Source organism: Pinus tabuliformis, chromosome 7 (assembly GCF_031772625.1).
Source record: "Pinus tabuliformis cultivar Carrire ecotype Pingquan chromosome 7, CPIR1, whole genome shotgun sequence".
Classification (NCBI taxonomy): Eukaryota; Viridiplantae; Streptophyta; class Pinopsida; order Pinales; family Pinaceae; genus Pinus; species Pinus tabuliformis.
Genome location: NC_142293.1, coordinates 1,244,702,398 through 1,244,718,833, shown reverse-complemented (window position 1 = coordinate 1,244,718,833; position 16,436 = coordinate 1,244,702,398). Strand labels below are relative to the sequence as shown.

The 16,436-nt window shown below is 39.1% G+C and overlaps 1 pseudogene; it reads right to left on the bottom strand.

The window, feature by feature from the left end:
- The window catches only part of LOC149251882 (OBERON-like protein), an 88,781-nt pseudogene that overhangs the window by 25,232 nt on the left and 47,113 nt on the right, over positions 1-16,436 (bottom strand).

The following is a 16,436-nucleotide window of genomic DNA, read 5'->3' as shown; positions in this document are numbered from 1 at the left end:
ATTTTCATTAAAGAAAAAGATAATACAAAGCCCTATATGGAGAGAATGCCCTTTTGAATTGTAATTTTTAAAAATTACCACCATAAGTACAATTTTACTATATATTGGCAGAAGTATTTTTCTATCAGCAGAAGTAATTTTTTACAGAATGCATTCAATCATATCCATGGTGGGAATAGTTATCACTGGCAAGGAGAACTATCCTGAATTGTCCCAGATGATAAAACACACCCTCATTTTCAATAGTTTTGGAAAGGAGTGTGTGTCAGAGACGGAGACAATGAACCAACCTACCTTAGACAAAGAGCTCATCATTTGAGAAAAAAAGAACAACAAAGCTTATGCATTAATTTCAAAATTTGTAAATGAAGAGGTGATTTGCCATATTTCATCATTTTCAATTGCCTTTGAAGCCTTACAAAAGCTGAAAGAACTCTATGACTCACATTCTGCACTTGAAGTTGTTGAACTCAGGATTAAACTATTCACTCTTGAACTACAAAATAATGATCCTCTTGCTCTTGCATCTAAAGTAAAGTCTATAATGCATGATAACAAATCCTCTAAGGTTGAATTGGATATTCCTCTTATCACTTTTCTCAAGGCACTTTATCCTACTTACTCCAATCATCTTGAGTCATTGCAAGCAAACGGAAATCTCAAAGATATCACCTTTGACTCTCTTGTGAAAAAGTTTGTTGAAAGAGAGAAAGCTTTTGGAAAGAAGACAACCCCTGAATCTTCTGAAGAGGCTGTGTGCCTTGCTCATAAAGAAAAGCATCCTGCTCAATATTCTTCAAGAGGAAGAGGTGGTCGAAGAGGAAGAGGAAGATATTTCAGAGGCAGGGGGCAGACATTCTCCAGGAGAAAAGGAAGATTTGCACTGCATTCACTGCAAAAGAAATGGATCACATGACACCTCTACATGCAAGCTACCATGGGACAAAATTGAGCAGAAAAGAAACCAACAGAAAGGTAAAACTGATGATACAGACAAAGGTAAAGCACCTGAATCTTCTCACTATGTTGTGGCACAATGTAATATTGAAGTGAAGATTTATTTAATGCTTCACTTTCTTCTTTGAAAAATGATTGGTTGCTTGATTCAGGAGAAACCTACCACATGACTCATAGAAAATATTTTTTTGAAGAATTTACTGACAATGTTGATGGAGCAATATAATTTGTAGACCAATAAAAAATCAAGCCATCAGGCTTGGCACAATTAGGCTTAAATTTCCTGGTCTTCCAGACTTTTCTCTGCACCATGTTCTATATCTCCCACAGCTGAAGAGAAACTTACTGTCCTTGGTTCACATTTGCCAACAAGTTCAATCCATTCATATGTTTGATGGCAAGCTTGAGGTGAGAAAAGCATCTAACCAATCACTTGTCATGAGGGGAATAGAAGAAGAAAGGCTTCTCAAGCTATAAGGAACCTCTGCTCATGCACAACATTTCTCATACAATTGTCATCATGAAGAAGGTACACTTCCATCAATTTTATTATGGCATGCTAGATTTGGACATTTGAACTATGACAGCCTCCGCTTGTTGAAGAAAAATGGTGTTGTTGGTTTGCCTACAATTCCTAGGAAATTTAAGCAATGTGATGCTATTCTAGGAAAGCATAGCGAACAGTCTTTTCATGACTCACATTCAAGAGCACATAGAAAACCTGAACTCATTCATTCATATTTATGTGGTCCAATGGATGTTCCTTCTGCAAATGGAAATAAATATATGATGACATTTATTGATGACTACACCAGAATGTGTTGGGTTTATTATTGAAGAAAAAATCTTATGCTTTTCAAACATTCAAGAATTTTCATAAATGGATTGAAAATGATGCACAATCTCATATTGGGTCTATTCACACTGATAATGGAAAAGAATACACATCAAATGAATTTGAAAACTATATTCACCAACATGGGATCAAACATCAAATAACTGTACTTTATAATCCCCAACAGAATGGTATAGCTAAAAGAATGAATAGGACAATCTTAAATATGCTACAATCCATGCTCTTCTTCAAAAATGTAAAGATAATGTTTTGGGCTAATGTTGTTCTATGTGATGCATATATAAAGAATAGATGTCCATCTAATGCTATTAGAAACAGGACTCCATATGAAATGTGGTATGGACATGTTCCTTCGGTAAAGCACCTTAGGGTCTTTGGTTCCACCTATTATGCCTTGATACCAAAGGTACATAGAAACAAACTTGGTGCAAGAAATTGTAAATGTATCTTCTTGGAGTATTTAAACACCTCCAAAGCATATCATCTCTATGATGAAGTAAATAAAAAGTTTGTTGTATCTAGAGATGTAATTTTTCTCGAATCATCCAAAAATGACAATGTTGTTGAGCGGAAACTTGATCGCTTGTATAGATTCGCAAAAGCAAAATCGTTTGAAGAATTTGATAATTAGATTCCACATCTTGAAGGGGGGATTCCTATACTAGATCAACATGTGGAATCTTCTTCTGAGGAACACTCTCCCCCGCATGAAACTCGAACAACAGATGATGCTTTAAGTGATGTGATTGATATAATTGGGAGACTTAATCTTGATTCATTCCCAACTTAATCAACGGAGAACCCTAGACCATCTGAGAAAGGTCCCCCAAAGTGGCTAACAAAGACACTTGAAAGTGTTCATCTTGATGAGGTTGGAAAGATAGGAACTAGAAATTCAAACCAGCAAAATGGAGGTGATGTGGATGACTCTAATTCACCTATTGATATGGATGTTTCTTATGATTATGAATTGAACTTGTCTACAAATTTTGAACAAACTTCCGTAAAAGAAGCTGCTTCTATTGATGAATGGAAAGAAGCTATGCAAAAGGAGTATGATGCCCTCATAAAGAATCGAGCTTTGAAGTTGGTTGACCCTCCATTAGGAACCAAACCAATTGGTTACAAGTGGGTCTACAAGCACAAGTATAAAGTTGATGGCTCACTTGACAGGCACAAAGCTAGGCTTGTGGCAGAAGGTTTTGCACACAAGGAAGGGGTCAATTATGAGGGGACTTTTGCCCCCATAGCAAAATGGGCTACCATCTAGAAACTCTTTGCCCTAGCAGCTCAAAATGGTTGGAAAGTCCATCAAATGGATGTAAAAACTGCTTTCTTGAATGGAGATCTAAAATAGAATGTTTTTATGTCCCAGCTTGAAGGATTTGCTATGAAAGGACATGAAAATAAAGTATACAAACTGCTGAAGTCCTTGTATGGCCTCAAACAAGCACTGTGAGCTTCGTATGAAAAACTAACTGAGCATCTTCTGAAACTCAATTTCAAACATTATGATATTGATGATGCAACTTTATTTGTCAAGAAAGTTTGCAAAATAGTTGTATATCTTGTGGTATATGTAGATGATCTTTTGATGTCAGGGAACAATGAAAGCTACATTTTATCCATAAAGAAGGAATTGGGGAAAAGTTTTGAAATGACAAATTTGGGCTATGTTCATTACTATCTTGGCATTGAAGTAACCCAACATCCGAAGTCCATATTTATTTCTCAAAATAAATAAATTGGAGATCTGTTGAACAGGTTTGACATGAAAAAATGCAATCCTGTTACTACTCCAATGGAACAAAACTTAAAGCTCACATCTATTGAAGAAAAAGAATTTGAGGATGCAACAAAGTATAGACAGCTTGTAGGAAGTCTCAACTACGTAACTACTACCAGACTAGACATTTATTTTGCTGTTGGAATCCTCTCCAGGTTTATGCAAAAAACTTGTGAGGGACATTGGTCTGCTACAAAAAGAGTTCTAAGGTACTTGAAGGGAACTCAAGACTTTAGAATCAAGTATACACAGGCGGACGACTTCAGCTTGATTGGATACTCTGATTCAGACTTCGATGGAGACAAAGAAACTGGGGTATCTACTTCAGGATATACTATGAGTCTTGGATCAGGAGCTGTCTCCTTGAGATGACACAAGCAATAAGTTCCAGCAGATTCCACAACAGAAGCAGAATACATGGCAGCAACTGAAGCAACAAAATAAATTGTGTGGCTCAAGAAAATTCTTGAAGATTTGCAAGCAAAACAAGTACAATCAACTCCACTCATGATTGACAATACCTCTGCAATAAAGTTGGCTAAGAACTCAAAGTTCCATGATCAAATGAAGCACATCAATACTAAATATCATTTTATTCAACATCATCTTGAGGCCAAAACAATCCATCTCCATCATTGTTCCACTAATAAGAAAATTGCAGACACCTTCACCAAAGCGCTTGGAAGAGAAAAGCTTGAACAATTCAGAATGATGCTTGGACTCACCAACCTCCCTTCAGATTAAGGGGGGGGGTGTTGACTCCTAATCATCAGGATTAGGTGAACATAATGTAAATAGATAAATAAGTAATGTGAACAGTCATCGAGAGATGAAGTGAACAGTCTCTCCCTCATGTATATCATAAGGCCAACCTGAAGTAATAAACATACAAATCAATTTTTGGTTGAGGAGTTACTGCCTGGTCTGAAAAACTCAAACTCAATAAACGTCAAACAACATAAATTATCCAACAATATGTCTGAGGTTGGTTACCTAAGGACTATAACATACTAGATTTAGCTCAGCTTTAGTGGAACCATAGTTGACCTATTGAGGCTTTTGAATGTTTTGAGGGTGATATCTACTAATTTTAGTCATCCCAACTCAATGGCCTATAAAAATGACTAGATCTCTGTAACTTTTAAGATATATTAAACCACGGAACTAGGAAAGAAAAAATACAAAATAAATAAATCTAAATGATAATGCTAGTGCACAAAAGAGTGGAAGTTTTTATTGGGTAACCAGACACACTGATGTTTTTGTTTGGTTATTTGAAAAATGTCTAGCTAGTCATAAGGATAATTATGAGATTATGTTTCTTCAATAAAATTTGAGGTAACTAATAATCATGAGATTTTTTTAAATGATCCTATTTTTAAGGCTTTTAAGTAAAATATTTACTATTTTAGGGTTCTAAGCTAATTGATATTTTAATTTTCTCAATGTCTATGCATGAAAGAAAGGAATCATGTTTACAATGTGGATCAAATTTTGATATTTAGTTAGTCTCTGTATGCTTGATAAAGTTCCATAACCTTTTGGGAACACAATTCTTCAACTGCTGTCACAAACATGAGTCGTAGTAGATCCGAGTCTAGAATATTTGATCCATTTCCAATTTTTCCTTGCAAATCGAATATAATTATTGATCTGCATGTTGTGTATGTTCCTAAGAGATATAGAGACCAACAAATTGCTTGAAGAAATGTTTGAGCCAAGACCATGTAAGTTTGCACCCCATGTATCAATACAACTAAGAAATACATTCTACCTCACAACATTATAATTGGATGAATCAAGAGAGATTTAACACCTAATTCTAGCATATAAATGAACATGAATAACAACCCGTGGCATCATAAACACAATCTCTCTATTTATTAGCTCCTCCTCTAATATTTAATGGAGCACACAAGTCCCATATAGGATCAATATAGGAGCATATCATTAGATAGAGTTCATTAAATTACATTTTATGCCAGGGAGAAAACATTGAGGTCGTCTCCACCCTCATGAGATTGTGAGTATGATGAAAGGCAAAACTAAAGTATCATATAACCATTTTAGTAAGGTGAGTGAATGCTTTAGTAAGTGAGGAGGGGAGGTCAATCTAGTCAAGTATTGATTCTTCTCATTTTCACAAGTACAAGGGTGTCGATGCTTTCTTATTTGGTCTAACATTTGAAGTGTTGGGGGGGGGGGGGGGGGGGGGGGGGGGGGGGCGGGAGAGGGGGGGTGAAGAATTAAGGAGAACCTTACCTTCTAACTAAGGTAATACCATTACTTATTCATAATACTTATAAATACTTGGACTAACAACCCATTTACCTCAAGGTATGTTAGTGACTTATATGATCTTTATATATGTAATCATGATTTTATGTCCTATCCTCGATAACAAATCTAAAATTTCCATAGCCATGTATCACAAATCTAGGATCAACACCCATTGACCTTAAGGAGCTTAGTTAAATCTAACCTCACCAACTCATCTTATTCTCATGTGCATGTAGAGGTAAAGTATCTCTCTCAAATGCAACAAGAAATAATGAAGACTTATTTGCCATTCCAAAGGCACGAGGAATGATAACTAACCTTTGAAGAAAGAGAGGGATTACTTCATTGCATGCCTTTTATGCTTGGTTTTGATTCATTTTCACAATAAAGCTACTTGTTACTCTTTCGGTCATTTTCTTCTTTTATTTTTTGCACTATTGTGTTAGTGTGCTAATCAACAAGTCAATTGTTAATGACAAAAGGGTAGCATAAATTGCATGGTTTATCTCTTTTATTGATAATATTATGATACTCTAATTATCCAATTCACATAGTATGAGATAATGGCCATCATCTAGAAAGAAAGAAAAGTGCATGCCAATTCAAAAAGTTGAAATGACATATCCTACACGATTCCTCCCTCTTGACATGGTCAGTCAAGAGAATAGAGGTGTGCCTTATCCATTTGGTCCACCAAATTTCTCTCATAATAAACAAAAAAATTGAATATTTGTGCAATGGGTTGTGATGAATATGAGGTTCCTTAAACTCAGTGCCCTTAAAACCTCAAATGGTGGAATAGAAGGCGTTGCAATAGGATGTAAACTCTATTCCCCTTCACCTTTGTCAAGACCTCTAGATACACTTGTAATCTATACCCCTCCTTCGACTCAACATGAAAATTTGTTTTTTTCCACTTCCTCTACATACCCACCCCTCAAGGGAATCCTGATAGGAAGAGATTGTGGTTGAAATATTATGACAACAAATTGGGCACACCATCTCTTTATAGGGTTTCAAGGGAGGCATATTGGAAAATAACCATATTATCCCCTATATCCCTTAAGACTTTGTCAACACTTCATTGAAATGACAGACTGATAACTAGACCCAAAGATAGATCTCAACGTTCAAGGCCAAACGCAAATAGAAGGAATCACACCATGGATTAAGCATTGACATTGAGTTTTGGTAAAATCAAGGACCCCCTTTCAAGATCATGACCTCTTTTTTAGAATTCTCAAATGGAAGGTTTAAAACCCACATTCAAAGGGGGAGATTTTCACCTTAGCGTATGAAACCTTTTTCCAAGACAAATCTATCTAATGGCCTAGCTTGGATATGTCAGTTCTTGGATTTCTAGAGTACCCAATGAATTATTTTGAGGCCAAATCCCTAGATCCAACTAAAATTTAGTCCTATTGAAGAGGCAACTTGAAAAATCTTGTTAATAAGAGACATTTTTCCTTCCTTTTGATTGATTTACAGCAAACCTTAGTGCCTCTCCTTTTTTATATTCCTCTTCCATACTCCAACAAAAAAATCATTAATCATATATCATAAAAACTTGATATAGGTAAAAATTGCAACCATTTTCCTCAACTTATGAGTACCTTTACACCTCAACCCATGCAAGTGGACCTATCTCCATGGTAAAAACCATTACATTCTAAGATGGTTTTAATTTTCTCCTCAAGGGACACCTTTCAAGTCTTGCCTCCCTATCAAATTAATGAAGGTAGTTACACAACTTCAACTCTCGCCTTTAAAGAGGGAGAAGCAAAAGAATAACAAATTAATTAAGTTAGTGCAAGGATGAGAGCGGGTCAAAAATTATTTTTATTTTTATTTCGGGATGGTGTGAAAGGAACATGGTTGAATTATGGAGCCTTCATTTGAAATTGGTCATTAACTTGTGATTCTATAGGTGTCAGTCAAATATTATTGTTATTTTTATTTGTGGATGGCATGCAAGTTACAGGGTTGAATTATGGCACCTTCAACTGAAATCGACCATTAACTTGTGATTCTGCATGTCAAATATTATTGTTATTTTTATTTGGGGATGGAAAGAAAGTCACAGGGTTGAATTCTGGTGCCTTCAATTGAAATCAACCATTAACTTGAGATTCTGCATGTGCACAACATCTCACTATGAGGTAGAGTTTTGCTTCATTTTTTCCCTTTGCTTCAGGTTTTCTGTTGGGTGGGGTTGTTCAAGGGTAGGTTGCAATTTATTCTAAGTTTGTGTTGATATTTATTTTATTTACAGAGGTTAAATCTCTAAGGTGGTTCAAAGGTCGAGTCTTTGAGATTCCTTTCCTTATTTTTCATTCCCTAAGGCAGAGATTGAACAACCCCAGAGAACACGATACTGTTGGCATTCCTTGCTTCTGTTTCCTTTGTAGATGAAGTTTTTCCTTTACGATATTTCAATTTATACATGTAGTTTGCATCTGTGTCTTTTTTGCTAAATTATTTCCATTTAATCCTGTTAGCACCTAAATCTACCTTAGGCTGAAGGAAGGCAAAAATTAGGGTAACCACAAACCACACTCAGTCTGGTAGCTAGCCCTACTAGAGCAGGAGAGGGCTCTCTCCGAGTCACGCTCAGTGAATAGATAATCGAAAATGGTCTAAGATGACTTATGATGAAATATTTACCTTAGGCTAGTAAGTGAATAGGGATTCGGGAAACAATTTTCATGAATGAATGAGCTTCTGGGATGGTATGGGACCAACGGTCAGCAAAGAACAGAGAATTTAATACAAAGGCACAGATTATTCCGTGAGGCAAGGTAGGTGGAAAATGTAACAATTTAGTTTTAGATACCACGGTATGAATAGATTGCTGAAGAAAGTGAAAAGGGCATAGTGACATGAATCATTTTCAACAGAAGAATAACACTGAACATGAAATTTTCCCACAGGCAGAGCAATAAAATTGAATTCTACCTAATCTCACTCAGAAAATTTCACTGGAAATGAACATGAATTGAATTATGAAACATAATGAAATACATATGAAAACATAAGAGACACATTTTCTACACTCACAACCACAAGAATCTCATGAAACAAAGCCACTGCCTTTCATTAATTCTCTATCAAAAAATACACAATGAAGAAACAAAGTTTCTTTCCCACAATCTCCCAGAAGTTACAAGCCAATCAACCCTTTGCAAATAACTTGAATACAATATATCGAATGTGTGAGGAAGAGGTATAACACCCAAGGGTTGGGGAGTTACTCGAATAATTACAAAATGGAGATGGAGAGCCAACCATCAGCTATAGGTGCAGTGCTGCAAACATGAAATTTGGCTTGGGCTGATCATTTACCTTATTTCGCCACTTGGATAGAAGCCAATCTGGAGAAAAAGCTCTTTAAATGCCACCTTTGTTATAGACATTTTTGTGCCTTACAGCATTGAAAATGAAATGTCCATAATCTAAGGGATCCAAAGCCCTAAACATGTTGTTCCTACCCCTAGAGGAACAAGGCTAACAAACCACAGCAATTCACAGAAGTTCTCCACCAGAAACTGCTCAAAAACAAGTCAATTCAGGATCAATTCAGTGGCTCCACTAGCTGTTTGCGCTGAATGTCAAAGCCAACACTGGCTACCTGCGCTGAATGTCAAAGCCAACACTGGCTACCTGCGTTGAGCGAGAATTGCCAAATGGCAAGTTCATTCCAAGAGGTGTCAAGACCCAGGAAGCTTCCAGAATCTTCCTCAATGACACTTGCCTCAATGAATTCGACTGGTGATCAGTAAGAGGTTCCTAATCTCCAAGTGGAAGCAAGAACCTCCAAGTGGAACCAAGAACTGACAGAGGGAGAGGACACTAGTCAGATCTCAAGCTGACTCATCCTCTCTCCAAACATCTATATATGGATCTATCCTCCATGAGATCTAGAGGCTGGAATTTTGTTATTGCAAAGAATTGCTGTTGGTTTGAGATTGGAATCATTGGGTGCTTAATGCTTCAAAGGGGGTGAAGATAGGAATTCCATTTGCTAGGAAGGAGATGCTGGATTGGAGCCCTCTGGGTTGTATCTCTTCCTGAACCTTGTTACTCATCAATAAAGCTATCTTGATTTCTCCTATATACTGATGTATCTTTGATGTATGTTTGCATTAGTATGTTTAGTTTATTTCTAATCCTGAACTAGTTATGAATATGAATCCATGTCTTGTGTAGCGTTCTCTTCTTGTGATCTTGCAGAAACCTCTTGAAGCTGGGCGAGCGAGAAGGCAAGTAGCTGGGAACTCTCCAAGAGAAGAGAAACTGGATCGAGGGACAAACAAAAGACGCCGGTTAGTCCATCCATCTCTCTTCATTCTTAATTCATAAAGGAAGAAATACTAGAATAGTTGTCTCTGTTTGTTGCTAAGGCACTGTCACACCTTAGGTGGATAGGATCATCCTGCATAGGCATTTTTCCCCACAACAAATTGGCGACTCAGCTGGGGAGATCTGTTTAGTCATTTTATTTGTGTTTCTATCATTGTTTGTTTCATAGACTTGACAGCAACGATCGAACTGCATCTGCTATTCCCAGATGCAAAGTAGACAGTTGCTGCTTTGATCCAATCACTGGACTTGTCTATGATCTGAACAATGGACTCACAAATGATTTGATGATCCTTTGTGATAGATCTTAGTACTCCCTCAAAGCATCCCTTTGATTGTACCTTGCTTGTTGCTTTTATTTGGCCTAAAACAGTAGATTAAATAGCAATCTGTGACCCAGAACCCAGTGAGAAACGAGAGTTTCTCCTTCAGCACAGACCCTGTGAAGGGATTCTGCATTTCAACGCAGGTCCCGTGAAGGCTACCTGCGCTGAATGTCAAAACCCCTGTGTTGAGGTTGCGCTGAACCAATTTGGCCTTGTGCAGATGGGGTTCTCTGCTCTGTTTTGCCTTGTTTTGATCTCTGATTTTTGCAGCCTGTAACCAGCATAGGTACCAATATGATAACTCCTTTTCTCTGCTTAGATTCCACCTCCTTTTGTACAAAAAGACTGTGAGTGTTTTTATGTGTTTGTGGCATCATTTGCAGTTTTCCTTTGCATGAGTGAAATAATCATCCTGTAGCCCTTGATTCAGATCTGTTGATTGTGATCTTAGGAGAGAGTTCATTGGCTGTTTGCTGTTGATTATACATTTACTTTTGCATTTGGTTTGAGTTTCTCTTTTAAGTGTCGAAGCAAGTATTCATTTCAAAAATCGTTAAGTGTTGTAATCTCTTCTACCCTCTCTGATTTCGAAAAAGTAAACTTGTTTGTACTTGTCATTTAAAAGCAAATTCAAAGTTGTACAAGAAGCTTTCTTTGTAGGCATCAATACTAAGAAAGCGGAAAACAAACACCTGCATTGTGCATTTGCATCTTGGTAGTTTGCATGTCTGATTTAGGAAAAGTGCATTAGAGTGTGCTGATTGCTCTTTGAGAAAAGATGGTGTCTTTCTTTTCCCTTAGTAGCTAGGATTTTCAAAGTTGAAAAGATATAAAGCTTGCTTATCATCTTTAGACTGCATTTAGGAATTGTAGCATACATCTCGTGGTGAACCTTGAAAGGAAAACTTCTAAAAAGATCAACCTAAAATAAATTGAATGAACTTAACAACGCTTTGCAACATTACGCACAACATAGAGGTCTAGGCTAGAGATGTGTTCCGGCGTCGTAAAGCCTGGTGACTGTCGATCTCGTGGATGGTGGGTGATTCCTCCTGAGGGACGATAGCGCCAGTACGGATTGTTCTCCCACGTACCATCGCGTATATATTGGGAGACCCCTATAGGCATAAAACCTTTATCCTTAGGAAGCCGTGTCGGCCGCCCTACTGATCGCAATGCACTGAACACAGCATTCAGGAAGATCGACCGCCCGTACCCTAAAAAGTATTCTGTGGTTTTGCGAAAAGTTTGGCACACCCTCCGCCTAGAACTCCAGAGCAGTTCCTTTTGGCCTTTTTCAGACTCTATAACGGAAAAAGTCCATCTGAGCATTTGTCACTTCGGGCTCGTTAAAACATCGAAGGAGACTAGAGTCATCTTTAGCTTTTTCTCGACTCTTTAAAAGTGAAAAAGCAAGTTGTGTCTAAAAGCATCTAAAAAATTCATTTAATTCGGAAACACATTTTCCCCTTTTGTATTTTGGTTGATCGAGTAATCCGCAATTGTGGGAGAAAGTCAATTGAAACCCTGTCGTTCGTGGAGGCTTACGAATCAACCGTCTTTGTCTCCGAAATCGAAAACAGTACGGACAAAGCGAACTCGTTTAACTGGTTCGAAATCTCCTATCAAAGTTAGAACAAGTGTTCCAATGACATCTGAGATTCCGGTTACTCCAAACATTTATGGAAACCCTGCCTCTATAGAAGAAGTTCAACAGCCACAGAGGGACAGTAACATTGATCCTAGTCTGGGAGAAAATACTTGCGTTACTGAACCAGTTCCATCTGTAACCGGTTCAGAGAGTCTTGCTCCTCAAACAACTGTCGCTGTCGAATCAACCCCTTCTTCGGCACCAGAAATATTTTACGGACCTGACGGTCTTCCCCTTCCACCTGGTTTGATTGCGATAGAGGAAATTGTAGAGGATCCGCAAGCAATTACTCCAACACATTTTGGAGTAGGGGTCACTCTATTTCCTTCTACATCAGAATTTAGTCTATCACCAGTGGAAGTTCCTGTAGAATCGCTAGGCAATCTATTGGATAGACTCAAAATGTCTGAACAATCGTCAACATCTAGGACTGTGTCGAACGACACGGTGACAGCAGAACCCCCTGCCGTCACTCCGACAATGTTTGTCGGCATACCATCTATCCCAACTAGCTCACAACCGCCAGAAGGAGTCCACCCAGGGACTATTTCGACAGTGTGGTCTGTTCCAGTTTGTTCATCCGGAATAATATCCGGCAACTCTTATGTTGAAGCTCGCCAGATTGATCCATTTGGAGGTCAATTTGGGCAATCCAGTCCCCAAGGACAAACAATCCCCTTGAGTTCCGGATTGCTACCGTATGGGGGGCAGTATGCCCTTTCATTACCCCCTCCGGGAGGGTATCCATACGGGAGTTCACAACAGTATTCAGGTTATACTGGAGTTACAACAAGTGGCTGGGTACCTATGCTACCTCAACAACCAAGGGTTGTATATTCCATGCAACAGTGTGTACCTATGTCGAACATCCCGACCACACCGGCTATTGTGACAGTGTCGCAAGTTCAAATGTTGCCTGTTGTATGTCAACCTCAGATTTCTCAAGTTATAATGCAACAACCCCTTGACTCTGTGACTCAACCACAATCGCCTACTGGTGGGGCGACACAGGTCCAAACGGGTACAATTACCCCACACCTTGGTCCAATGGTTAGTATAGCACAATAGAACATGGCTTCACAACCGTGGCTGGTGCAATACCAACAACCACAATTCCAGCAAGTGTACCAAGGTTCTGAGCAGCAGATCTTTGCGAACAGTGGACAACCGTATATTCAGAACGGTCAAAATCAACCACTTTACAGTGGTCAAGTCCACCAACCGTATCAGTCATACCAACATCAGTTGCATTATGCTGGTATGCAAAGGCCAACTACTCAGGCAATTCCATCGTACCCTGGGTATGCTTCACCTAACCTGAATCAACAGTTACCATTCGTGGCAACTTTAGAGTTACCCGATTTACACCGGTTAACAAACGATCGAATTGCTTATGCCCCTTGGTGGCCAGCGATTCCTCACAAACTTCCTTCGGACATTCCTAAATTTAATGGAAATCCAGGTGAAGATCCATCGAATCACGTGATGACCTTTCATCTATGGTGTTCATCAAACACCTTAAACAATGATTCGATAAGGCTTCGCCTTTTCCAGAGGAAGTTAACGGGTCCAGTGGCAAAATGGTATATTGAATTACCTAGAGCCTCGTTCGACAATTTCAGTTCCCTAGCCACGACTTTCTTAACCCATTTTCAATTATCGATAAGGTATGAAATGGGAACGGAAATCTTAACCAACTTCAAGCAGATAACGGCCACTCACATATCTGATCATATACATGAGTGGCGACGTCGTCGTAGGATGGTAAAAACGTATGTTCCCGATCAGCTATTAGCTGAATGGTTTATCAAGTCGTTACATCCTGCCATAACAGAAGATGTGGCCAAGGGGGGAGTCGTAATGGAGGAGCAAGTTATTGCTCGTGCACAATATCTAGACTTAGTCTACACTCAGTCTGGTACGCTCTACGACAAAATACCTGATGCCCCTAGACCGGAATTCTCAATTCCTCCTCCTCCTAAATCAAATAGTGACTCTCATGCCGGCGATGGTGTGATTGGCACGGCAAACGCGAAATCGACAAAGGCTTCGTCTAAGAAAGCCCGTAAGACTTCAGATCAAAATGCAAAAGAATAAATTCTTGCTTCGGAAGTAAATGCCGTATCAACAGATAAAGGCAAAGAAACCAATCAACCAGGAAGCAAGAAGAAGCAAAACAAAGGGAAGAAGAAGAAACAGGGTGAGTCATCCCCTGAAAAAGCTTCTTCAAACCCTCCTAGGAAAGGGAAACCAAAAAGTCCATGCATGATATGTGACGAGGATCATTGGACAGCCGATTGTCCATATAAAGCTGAGCTTAAAAGTTTCTTCAAAAGTTCATAAACCTCAGCTGTGTTAACTGATCCGTTTCCCAATCCAGGTCAAAATCTGGTTGATAGTGGAAATGCTTCCTCGTCGCAAGTGCTTATGTTGTCGGTCTCCAAGCAACAAAATGATGCTTTGATTTCGACAAGGAACAAATATTACGGGAATCCGCAGCTGTCGAACGACAAAGGTAAAGATCAACCAAGCAGTTCGACAACAACTTCGACAGAAGTTGTACCACCCATCATTCCTGAATTAACAATAAAACCGCCAAAGGGAGTAGTACACAAGTTGACATTTAATCCTCGCGCCAGAGCGGCGCAGCATTATAACATAGTGGAAGATTTGGCCCAATCGCCATCCGCTATGTCGACTCTTGAAGTACTACAAAATTGCCCGTCCCAAAGGCAGGCTTTGTTATCGGCTATTGGTGGGGTTGATCCTAAGGATTCCAATCTTGTATCCTTCGACCATAAAGGATACGATCCTCAGTTACCAGCTCAACTAGCTTTCCTTATCCAAGTGAAAGCCCTCAACAAAACTGTTCACAGAACAATCATTGATGAGGGGGCATCTACATGTATTATGTCGATGAGTTGCTGGAAAACTTTAGGGTCTCCGACCTTGTCGCGATCTTCGACGACATTGAAAGCATTCGACGGAAGGACCTATACCCCGTGCGGTATCCTAAATAACTTGAAGGTTGAACTGGGGGGAAAAACAGTAGAAATAGATGTTGAAGTCATCGATGGGAATCTTGACTACAACATCCTACTGGGAAGACCGTGGATATATGCCATGGCAGCTGTAGTGTCGACTTATTTTAGGAAGATCGCATTCCCTTTTCAAGGAGGGATTACGATCGTCGACCAACAAGACTTCCTCCCTAATGGTTCACAAGTTACAGGAAGCATTCCCATGATCCATGGAAGCATCATTCGCTTCAAGATATCGGAGTAGGCCTACTGAAAGACCCCACATTAATGGGAACTTTCGCACTTCCACCTCCAATCTATATAGGAGAAGTGGCGCTGGTAAGAGCCTGTAACATGATATCTTCCACGAAGATCTCAGAAGACGATATCAACATGGATCATACAATGGTTTTTCCCCCAAGCCCAATAGAAATATTGTAGCAATCAATGTTTCGGGCATGGGAGGCGAACCCAAGTCAACGCTCATCAAGCGTTTGGGTAGATAGGTCTAGAGAATATGGTACCCCATTAGATCCTTGGTCGAAAGTGCATGGGACTGATGAAGGAATTTTACAATCAATGTTGATTGAGGGGGCACCATGGAATGATTGCCACCATCGTTCCCTTCTTCCAGAATATGAAGAAGATACTCAGCATGACCTTTATCACCCTTCAGTTTTTGAATTGCTATCAAATTCTGTAAATACGGTGGATTCCGAGCGAAACTTATCCAATATTGAAGAGACTATAGCCATAAATATCTCGACTAAAACAAATGTTGTAGAGAATATTTATGTCGGCAAAGGGTGTTCTCCTTTAGAACTGGAAATATATAACGCTCTTTTTCACGAATTCAAAGATGTCTTTGCTTGGTCATATGATGAAATGTCAGGCATTGACTCGAGTATCATTGAACATGAAATTAAGATGTATCCTGATGTCAAACCAGTAAGACAACGGCTTCGGCAGGTGCACCCCAAGAAAGCCGCTGCCATTAAAGCAGAAGTTGAAAAGCTCCTCCATGCTGGTTTCATCTACCCGGTTCCTCTAACCAATTGGGTATCGAATATTGTCCCTGTTATGAAGAAACAAGGGACAATTAGAGTGTGTGTCGGCTATAGGGATGTAAACCAAGCTTCTCCGAAAGACAACTACCCTACACCCTTCATCGACCAGATAATTGATGAATGCGTCGGATGTG